An 11,129-nucleotide genomic window follows, 5' to 3' on the forward strand; every position below is an offset into this window, starting at 1 on the left:
GTCTGCACCACCAAACTCAAGCGTCGACCCTTCTATGACTTCTACTCCTGCTGGGAATGAGTAGATACTCTATGTCTTCAAACCTTTTTGGTCATTACTGACAAAAGGGGGAGAAACATATGAGTTGATAGTCTTCAAGCAGGCCCATATGGGTGGTTGCTTTATTTTTGCTCATTTCTTACAACTCTCGTTTTGAAACTATTTGTCTTTTGAGTTGTAACACTTAAACTCTATGGTCATTTGCTACCTTTTACTGCTACTTTGTGATGCGATGATAAATTCCGCAGACGCCCATTTTTCATTGTGCATGTCATTATCTTCGTTATTCTCATATATGCATGATAAATTATCTTTGTAAGTTGAAGAGGATCTCCACAAAGTAAAACCTGCCATGTGCATTTGCATTCAAAAGCAAACTACTTAAATGCACATCTTCAGGGGGAGCCTTTTGCAACTTATGAAGACAATGCCTTTATCCTTAACTCTCACATACTTTTATCCCCGTTGAAAACTTCAACCAGTTTGTCATCAATCACCAAAAAGGGGGAGATTGTAAGTGCATCTAGTGCCACCCCTAGTTGGTTTTGGAGTATTGACGACAAACTTGGTTGAGGGACTAATGTGTTTGTGAGAATTTCAGGATAACATAGGTAGTAGTCCCTTATTGATTCGGTTTACCTACCAGAGATGACCCCTCAAAATGTGTGAAGACATTGAAGACAATGGTGGTTTGTGAAGACATTCAAAGTGAATATTATGACACGAGAAGACATTCATGTGAAGACTATGGAGTGCGAAGACATAGTTGTTTTGTAGTTTCCTTTTCTTCTTTGTTTAGTCATAGGAACCACCGTACTGTTGGGGTCCAAGTGAACAAACTCAGAGTGACTAAAGTGATGCTCAACCAAAATCCTATGTCTTCGAGCGAAGAAAATGAGAGAAAATCTTATCCAGAGCCGGATGAGTCAGCTTTACTTGTAGCCCAAGTCAAGCTGCCGCGTGTGTTTGAAATCCGACTGTTGGACATGTGTCGGTTCCTTAGTGACCCAAGGTCATTTCGGACAAATCAGGTCGGGTTACCTCCTGGCTATAAATAGCCCACCCCTACACCATAAATTTGTGGCTTCTCATAGTTAGTACATGGCTTTTGTCGTTTGAGAGCAACCCACCTCCGAAGCATTTGAGTGAGAGAGATCCTTGCGAGGACAAAACCAAAAACACCCAGAGCCAAAGAGTGTTAGGCATCACTGAAGTCTTTCTGTCCGCGTGACCTGAAGACTGTGAATCCTCCAGCCGGTTAGGCGTCGCGTTCTGAGCATCCTAGAGCCATTGCGGATCGTGTAACGCCCTCGATGCGACTATATCTCCTACGTGTCGAAGCACGACTTAGAGGCATAACCGCATTGAAAGCTATGTCGCAAGTAAGGTAATCTTCACAACTTCCCATGTAAATAAATAAAGGGGAAACGATACATAGTTGGCTTACACTCGCCACTTCACACAAATACATGAATAACATTACAATCATCCAATACACTCATGGTCCGACTATGGTACCAAAATAAAGATCAACCCCCACATGCGACAAAGTCCCCGATCGCCCCAACTGGGCACCACTACTGATCATCTGGGAAAGACACATAGTAACGGTGAGAGTCTTCATCGAACTCCCACTTGAGCTCAAGCGCATCGTCTGGAACGGTATCATCGGTCCCTGCATCTGGTTTGGAAGTAATCTGTGAGTCACGGGGACTCAGCAAGCTCACACCCTCGCGATCAAGACTATTTAAGCTTATAGGTAAAGCAAGGTATGATGTGGAGTTGCAACAAGCGACTAGCATATATGGTGGCTAACATACGCAAATAAGAGCGAGAAGAGAAGGCAAAAGCACGGACAAACAACTATGATCAAGAAGTGATCCTAGAACAACCTATGTCAAGCATTACTCCAACACCGTGTTCACTTCCTGAACTCCGCCGAGAAGAGACCATCACGGTTACTCACGCGGTTGGTTCATTTTAGTTAAGTTAAGTTTCATGTTATCTAGAACCGGACATTAACAAATTCCCATCTGCCCATAACCGCGGGCACGGCTTTCGAAAGTTCAAATCCCTGCAAGGGAGTCCCAACTTAGCCCATCACAAGCTCTCACGGTGTAACGCCCCGAGACCGTTGTGCCAGGTGTCTTCCAGTTATTCGCTGTCGTTGCCATCTTCCCATGTCATCTTCCGCATTGCATAATCATGTTTTCAAAACTTGCATTCGTCCCGGTCTCCTCGTTTCGTCCGTTGTCCGTTCTGAGCCTAGACACACTTGCACGCGCCCGCGGCATGTCCGGTATATTATTTTATAAGTGGCCGGGAAATGTTCTCGGAATGGGTTGAAAGTTGGCATGTGGTGTTGTTATGTTGTAGGTAGGCCGCCTGCCAAGTTTCATCGCATTCGGAGTTCGTTTGATAGCCCAACGGATAACTGTAGTGACATTATAGTCGGTCTAACGCCGGATGTTTTCGGTCTCCGGAAACAGTCGTCGGGCCTCCCTCTCTTCTCTTCTCTCAGCTCGAGACCATCTACACAGCCCACTACCTACCGCCAGGTCCAACCTAACCTCTCTCGTCAGCCCGCGGCCCTCCTTGCGCGCACGTCCGAAAATTGTCCCGGACCCAACCCGGGCTATCTCTACCGTTGTGTCGGATCATCCCCTAACGTCTACAAAATATCACCGTTTTATTATTTAGACTCCCTAGCCTATTCTTTCTGAACCGTCCGATTTCGATCGGAGGATCCAAACTCCCTATTTTCCTTATATTAATAGACCACCACCTACCAAATCTAGCCTAACCCTAAAACCTAGGAGGCTTGTCCCTCCCGCCGCCACTCCTCTCCCACATCGGGATCTCCTCCCGATCCAAATCCACCCCCTCCCAAGTCCCCTCGTTTTCAGCACAAGCCAATCTCCTCCGCCTTCCATTTGATCCAACCAAGCCGCGCTAGATCCAGCCTCCTGTCCCCTTGCGCCGAGGTCCAGCAGAAGGAGCTCAAGCTCCCCTGCCCTGAAGCCACCGCCTTCGACCGACCCGCGCCGCTCCCTCGTCTCCAGCTTCCCGTTCATGCCGGGCCGGTGAGATGCCCAGATCGCGTCGCCGTTCCTCTGCGCCTTCTCCTTCCTTTTTCCCATCACACTGCTCCTCTCTGACCATCCCCCTCGTCTTGTTCCTTTTTCTCACAACGAAGCAGCGCCACCGCAGAAGCTCGCCATCTGCGCCCGAGGCCGCAACCTCCTCGTCCCGATCCAGGGGCGACTCGCCAGAGTCCAGTCGCCGGTCCAACAGCTCCCCTGCGCCCCTGCCTCTCCTTTCCTCGCCCTTCTCTCCTCTCTCTCACCGTGTGCTCCCTCTCTCTATCGTGTCTCTGCAGGAACCGTATAGCGCCGCCGGCGATGGATGCCGCCAAGTTTCCCCACCGTTGCTGCCGTTCCCCTGCCATGGCGCCTCGGCCCCCTCTACTCCCGCACCTAAGGCCCCGAGCTCCTCCAGCTCGACCTAGTCCGTCGAGCTCCCTGCCGCGCCGGAGTCTCGCCGTTCCCGCGCCTCCGTCATTCCCCCGTTCCAGCGTAGCCGCTGCCGACCTCGTCTCTCTGCGAGGGAGACGAGCCCTTGCTCGTTGACCTCGGCCTCCTCAAGCCTGACGCCGCCAAGCCAGCTCGGCGCCGTCCCCTACTTTTGTCGGGCAAGCACGCAAGGACGATGACCAGCGCCAAGTTCTGCTCGAGCTCTTGTCTGTGTCGACCCCTCCTCTGCCTCACGCGTAGCCCAGCTCCACCGGCGCCTCGCGTTGACCCGCCCTGCCTCGCTGACCCGATCGATCGCCAGATCCATCCAGCGCCCGAGTGGCCGGCCTGCCAGCGCCCGAGGCCTAGCTGCGCCCCCACTGCTGGCCTCACCTCACCACTGGACCGCGCCGAAGCCCGTGGTGAGTAGCACCCGAGCCCCCTTGCACTATTGGGCTGCCCAGTTTCGGCCCATGAATTATTTTTTTCCTGCTGCGATTTTGTGTTTTTCCAATGTTTTACAGTTTTGCAGAAAAACCCTTGGACTTCATGCGTATAATAACCTAATAACCATGCATCGGATTAAAACAATTTATATATGAAAGTTGCTTAGAATTTTGTGTAGTTTCATAATATGTCACTTTCACCCATGATTAAAATGTTTAAATTGCTATTTGTGTAGATTTGCTCCTATGTCATGCTAAAATGATTTATTTCATAACTAAATAATCGTAACTCTGAATTTAATAAACTTTATATGTAAATGGGCTAGAAAAATGTCTAGTTTAACATGGTGTACTGGTTTTGCATGTTTATTAACTCTAAAATTATGTTTAGGGCAGAATAGTACCAAACCTAATATATGCATATGAGGAGTTTCCGGACTTGTTGTTTTGTTGTTCCGGCCTCATTTAAACTTGCCTAGGTTAGATAGTTTCATCATGCTCCACTTCTTGCCATGTTAATCAACATTTAATATTGTTGGGTACATAAACGAGATCGAACTAAATAACTTGTTGTGGTGTTTCGTCAATAGGCAACTCGTTGCATATTGATCTCCACTTAATTTGTAGGATTGCTTGTGCACTTTTGCCATGCCATGCTTCATTAAACCGGACATGCATCATACTTGATTGTGCACCGTGCCATATCATGCCTCCCATGTTAGATTGCGGGATTTCAGGCAAGATGACCATACCCTCGAAATCACTTCTATCTTTGCTTGCTAGATGCTCGCTCTTTTGCTATGCCTATGCTGCGATACCTACCACTTGCTTATCATGCCTCCCATGTTGTTAAACCAAGCCTCTAACCCACCTTGTCCTAGAAAACCGTTGATTGGCTATGTTACCGCTTTGCTCAGCCCCTCTTATAGCGTTGTTAGTTGCAGGTGAAGATTGAAGTTTGTTCCTTGTTGGAACATGGAGATGATGCCCCACAATATATCTTATTTAATTAATGCATCTATATACTTGTTAAAGGGTGGAAGGCTCGGCCTTATGCTTGGTGTTTTGTTCCACTCTTGCCGCCCTAGTTTCCGTCATATTGGTGTTATGTTCCCGGATTTGGCGTTCCTTACATGGTTGGGTAATAATGGGAACCCCTTGACAGTTCGCCTTGAATAAAACTCCTCCAGCAATGCCCAACCCTGGTTTTACCATTTGCACTAACAACGTACCACCTTCCCTTGGGTTCTGCAGACTCAAGGGTCATCTTTATTTTAACTCCCCCGGGGCCAGTGCTCCTCTGAGTGTTGGTCCGAACCGAGCTGCCTGCGGGGCCACCTCGGGGCAATTTGAGGTTTGGTTTTACTCGTAGCTAGTCTCATCTGAGTGTGCCCTGAGAACGAGATATGTGCAGCTCCTATCGGGATTTGTCGGCACATTTGGGCGGTGTTGCTGGACTTGTTTTACCATTGCCGAAATGTCTTGTAACCGGGATTCCGAGTCTGATCGGGTCTTCCCGCTAGAAGGAATATCCTTCGTTGACCGTGAGAGCTTGTGATGGGCTAAGTTGGGACACCCCTGCAGGGATTTGAACTTTCGAAAGCCATGCCCGCGGTTATGGGCAGATGGGAATTTGTTAATGTCCGGTTGTAGAAAACCTGAAGTTGACCTTAATTAAAATACATCAACTGCATGTGTTACCGTGATGGTCTCTTTCCGGCGGAGTCCGGGAAGTGAACACGGTGTTGGAGTTATGCTTGACGTAGGTTGTTCTAGGATCACTTCTTGATCATAGTTTCTCGACCATGATTGCCTTCTCTTCTCGCTCTCATTTGCGTATGTTAGCCACCATATATGCTAGTCGCGTGCTGCAGCTCCACCACATACCTTTTACCTTACCCATAAGCTTAAATAGTCTTGATCGCGAGGGTGTGAGATTGCTGAGTCCCCGTGACTCACAGATACTTACAAAACCAGCTTGCAAGTGCCGTTGAACCGTGCCGGTGACGCAACTGAGCTCAGGAGGAGCTCGATGAAGATCTTATCCTTTGTGTTGTTTTGTTTCAGTCGATCAGTAGTGGAGCCCAGTTGGGGTCGATCGGGGACCTTGTCACTTCTTTTATTTTGGTTTCATAGTCGGACCTTGATTGTATCTGTTTGATGTAATGCTTTATTCATGTAATTGTTGTGAAGTGGCGATTGTAAGCCAACTATGTATCTCTTTCCCTTATGTATTACATGGGTTGTGTGAAGATTACCTTACTTGCGACATTGCTTTCAATGCGGTTATGCCTCTAAGTCGTGCTTCGACACGTGGGAGATATAGCCGCATCGAGGGAGTTACAAGTTGGTAATCAGAGCCTTCCCCGACCTTAGGAGCCCCCCTGCTTGATCGAATTAGCTGTCGAGTTGAGTCTAGAAAAATGTTTTGAGTCATTTAGGAATTATATATCGGAGAGTTTAGGAATTCTTTTTACTCCCCAGTCCCTTCATCGCTCTGGTAAGGCATCCTGGCGTAGAGTTTTGTCTCTTCTCTTCTCAAATTTCACTAATTTTTTTTAGGATCACGCAGGTATCTTGGAATCGTTTCGATCGATTTGTGACGAGAACAGTGTTCTTGGTGCCTCCTGTCATTTAGGGGTTGTGGCAGTGTCCCGGGGAGTTGAGCTCCGAGGTGTTGTCGTCACAATTTTATCGTTGCAGTTCTGGAATACCCGAGTTTAGTTCGCCGACATCAAAAATCTCTTTTATGCAGTTGTTGGTGAGATAACCTCGACGCCACCCAGTACTGGGGCGGGAGTTCGGGAGTATTGCCATAACTCGTATAACGGATGCTTTTTGAAGGTTGAGGTAGACGATTTCCGAAGGTTTCTTGGTTATGTGTTGAAGGATGGATACAGCTGGATGTAGGATTTGCTAGTTTTGGGTGAGATTTTATGCTTCCCCTGTATCCCCAACACCTGATTGCATAACCGGAAAATTTCGGGAGTTTATAAGTGGGAATTCAAGTAGCTCTTAGGATATCTTTCTGACAGATGTATGATATGAAATTGGGGTTTGACGTCTAGTGGTCCGCCTATTCACAGTTGGTTTTACAGTGGTCTCGTTGTGTCTTAAAGAGTCCTTGGCTATGCCAGCTCGGGGACGCTTCGTATGTCATGTGCACTGCCTTGTACATGATGGTGCTGTACGATCGAGCCCGTGTAGGCCCCACCACGAAAACTTCGGACGAAATCTCTATCATATGTTTGTTCTGGCTTATTCTGCAAGCCAATCCTTTGTTTTGTTTTGAGTTGTGGTATTCGAGTTGCTTCGAAGTCAAATGTTGATTCCATACCTTTTCATAAGCGGTGTTCTCATACCCCGATGCGAACACTAATCCTTCTCGATCATCGAGTTTTTCATGTCAATCCTTTTTAACCGGTGTGCTTCTCTTCAAGTGGATCCGATCATTTCAACATCAGCAAGATCAAGTATCAGTTCTTCTCAACGGTGTTTGTTCCATTCGTCCCAAGCTGCCTCTGCTTTTTCCCCCCCCCCCCCCCTTTTTTTTCAAGGAATCTGATGTCTTAATCAAGTATCCTTTTATTCTTGTGATGTCTCTACATTCCTTTTTCCGTCAATGTTCTTACCCGGTGGTTTCCATGAAGATGTTCTACTAGTTCGTCACTTTTCATTCTTTTTCTTTCTCCGGTGGATTCAAGTCAAGTTTTGTTGATCATACCCTTTTCCTCGTTTCAATGCTTTCTCATGCCAGTGCACCTCATTATCATTCCACTTCTCGCTATTTATTATTCCGGAGTGCTAAAGATATCTCGAAGATTCGTGTTTCCACTCTGCATTCGTTCAAGCTCTTTCGAGATGGGTATCTCATTCAAGCCATTTTAATTCAACCGGTGCAATCTCTCTCTTAAATCGTTTCAACGGTGTTTCTCTTGAGTGGGCCCTAACCCACAGGTCATTTTCCCAGGATCTTACCTGACTCTTCTAATCTTTCCGGAGTTATTCTCAAATCTTCTAAAGTTTGACGTAAGAATGAATTGTCATCAGTCATATGTATTTCTTCAAGATCTTTCAAATTCTTTTCATCATTGGCTCAACCTTTTCTATTCTTCATTCTGGAGTGTCTAAACAATTCACGGTGGTGTTTCTCATCGTCTTTCTCATCATTTGAAGACCGAAGAAGAGTTTTACCTCCATATCTTGTCCGTTCTCTCAGAGATTCGTGGTTCTAGTCCAAGGCCATCCTCTCATAATTGTTTTTGATTGTGGAAATTCTTTTCATCCTTCCGGAGCAATTCAAGAGTCTTTTCTGTTTGATTATCCGGAGCCCATCATCTAAGATTCATTCATTCCAGCTTTCAGCTCTCATACTCTAAATCATACCGGTGTCTAAATCAAGGATTCTCTAATCAGCTCGTAATCTTTCGTTCTCATGGATCTAAATTCTCTCAAGCATTTTCGTTTAATTGCTAATTCTTCCCGGTGTGTCTTCATGTTTTATATGCTCTTTGCAATTCTTACGGTGGTTCGTTCAATAGTTTTCTTCCTGCGTGTATCATATCTATGCATTTGTGCTTTTCAAATTCTACCAGTGGATCGTTGAAGACTTTCTCAAGTTTGCGCTATATCTATCTTAATGTTTCTACGAGGATAAGTAGTATGTCAAATCCGTTGCTTGTCATCAATCTAAATTGGTGAAGGATAAGTATAATGTAATTCTTATTCTTCTTTCATCCAAGTGATTAATTCCTTATTCCGGAGGTTCATCAAATTCTCGATTCAAGTTGTCCATCTTTCTTTTCCGGAGCTAAAAGTTATTTCAATTATCATTCCAAAGATCCATCAAATCATTGCAAGGATTCACCTTGTGTTTTCAACTTCCCTTTCTTTTCATCATCCTTTTGTTTACCAGAGTACTTCATCAAGGTGCTACATGATGGTTCATCAAAGAAATAATTCCTTCTTCAAGTGTTCATTGAGATCCTTTTCAAAGGAGCTCCAGCTTTCTTCATCTTGCAATCCGGAGTGCAATTATTTCTTCCATATCATTGGGGGTGGTATTATGTCATTCTTGATAATTTGAGTTCATGTTTTCATGATTCACAAGTTATCAAGTATGAGATATTTTAAATCCATCAACCTCTTCGTTGGAATTATCTTGGGTTAGATTTCACCAAAAGCCTTCCCTAAGGACTGTTGCTATCTATGGTGCTCATAAGTGACCCAAGTTCTTCTTTATCCTCCCAGGGAAATACTTTCTCGTCTCCTTGTCCATATCAATTCAATTCTTCTTCCCGTGAGTGGCAGGTTGTCACCTCATAATCTGAGATGTATTCCATAAGACCATATCAAGTTTATCCTTTTCGTTGTTGGTTTTCCAACAATTCCGTTCTAGCTTTTGGTGTCTGCGTGCTGCCTCAAGATCGTGTTTCCCTTCGTTCACTCCATTCCATTCTTACTTTTGTTCCGGAGGCATTGTGATGTTGCTATCTTCAACCCTTCTTTTTGTTCTTGTCAGGACCTTGTCCTTGTCATGCTTATGCTTTTAACCGGAGTGTTGTGTCCCTTTTGCTCAAGCTCTTTCATTTTATCAAGGCCTCATCCCTTTTCAACCGAAGTGCTACCCGTATCGGTTCTTTCTTTTTCCACTTTCTTAACAGAGGTTTTCAACTTTATTCATCTTAGTTGTATTCTTTCTTTCAATTTGGCTTAACCTTTTCAAGGTTCTTTGGTTTCACTCGTTTGTCAAAGGAGCAACTTAGTTTTACCTTTTCTCTTCCTCTTCTCTTTTCTCTCCGGTGCCATTCTAGATCTCAGGACGAGATCCTCTCGTAGTGGTGGAGTGTTGTAACGCCCCGAGACCGTTGTGCCAGGTGTCTTCCAGTTATTCGCTGTCGTTGCCATCTCATTATCTTGCGTGTCGCATCTTGCCATGTCATCTTCCGCATTGCATAATCATGTTTTTAAAACTTGCATTCGTCCCGGTCTCCTCGTTTCGTCCGTTGTCCGTTCTGAGCCCAGACACACTTGCACGCGCCCACGTCATGTCCGGTATATTATTTTATAAGTGGCCGGGAAATGTTCTCGGAATGGGTTGAAAGTTGGCATGTGGTGTTTTTATGTTGTAGGTAGGCCGCCTACCAAGTTTCATCACATTCGGAGTTCGTTTGATAGCCCAACGGATAACTATAGCGACATTATAGTCGGTCTAACGTCGGACGTTTTCGGTCTCCGGAAACAGTCGCCGGGCCTCCCTCTCTTCTCTTCTCTCAGCTCGAGACCGTCTACACAGCTCACTACCTACCGCCAGGTCCAACCTAACCTCTCTCGTCAGCCCGCGGCCCTCCTCGCGCGCGCGTCCGAAAATTGTCCCGGACCCGACCCGGGCTGTCTCTACCGTTGTGTCCGGATCATCCCCTAACGTCTACAGAATATCACTGTTTTATTATTTAGACTCCCTAGCCTATTCTTTCTGAACCGTCCGATTTCGATAGGAGGATCCAAACTCCCTCTTTTCCTTCTAATAATAGACCACCACCTACCAAATCTAGCCTAACCCTAAAACCTAGGAGGCTTGTCCCTCCCCGCCGCCACTCCTCTCCCACATTGGGATCTCCTCCCAATCCAAATCCATCCCCTCCCAAATCCCCCTCGTTTTCAGCACAAGCCAATCTCCTCCGCCTTCCATTTGATCCAACCAAGCCGCGCCAGATCCAGCCTCCTGTCCCCTTGCGCCGAGGCCCAACAGAAGGAGCTCGAGCTCCCCTGCCCTGAAGCCACCGCCTTCGACCGACCCACGCCGCTCTCTCGTCTCCAGCTTCCCGTTCATGCCGGGCCGGTGAGATGCCCAGGTCGCGTCGCCGTTCCTCTGCGCCTTCTCCTTCCTTTTTCCCATCACGCTGCTCCTCTCTGACCATCCCCCTCGTCTTGTTCCTTTTTCTCACAGCGAAGCAGCGCCACTGCAGAAGCTCGCCATCTGCGCCCGAGGCCGCAACCTCCTCGTCGCGATCCAGGGGCGACTCGCCGGAGTCCAGTCGCCGGTCCAGCAGCTCCACTGCACCCCTGCCTCTCCTCTCCTTGCCCTTCTCTCCTCTCTCTCTCACCGCGTGCTCCCTCTCTCTATCGTGTC

Source organism: Triticum urartu, chromosome 1 (genome assembly GCF_003073215.2).
Source record: "Triticum urartu cultivar G1812 chromosome 1, Tu2.1, whole genome shotgun sequence".
Lineage (NCBI taxonomy): Eukaryota > Viridiplantae > Streptophyta > Magnoliopsida > Poales > Poaceae > Triticum > Triticum urartu.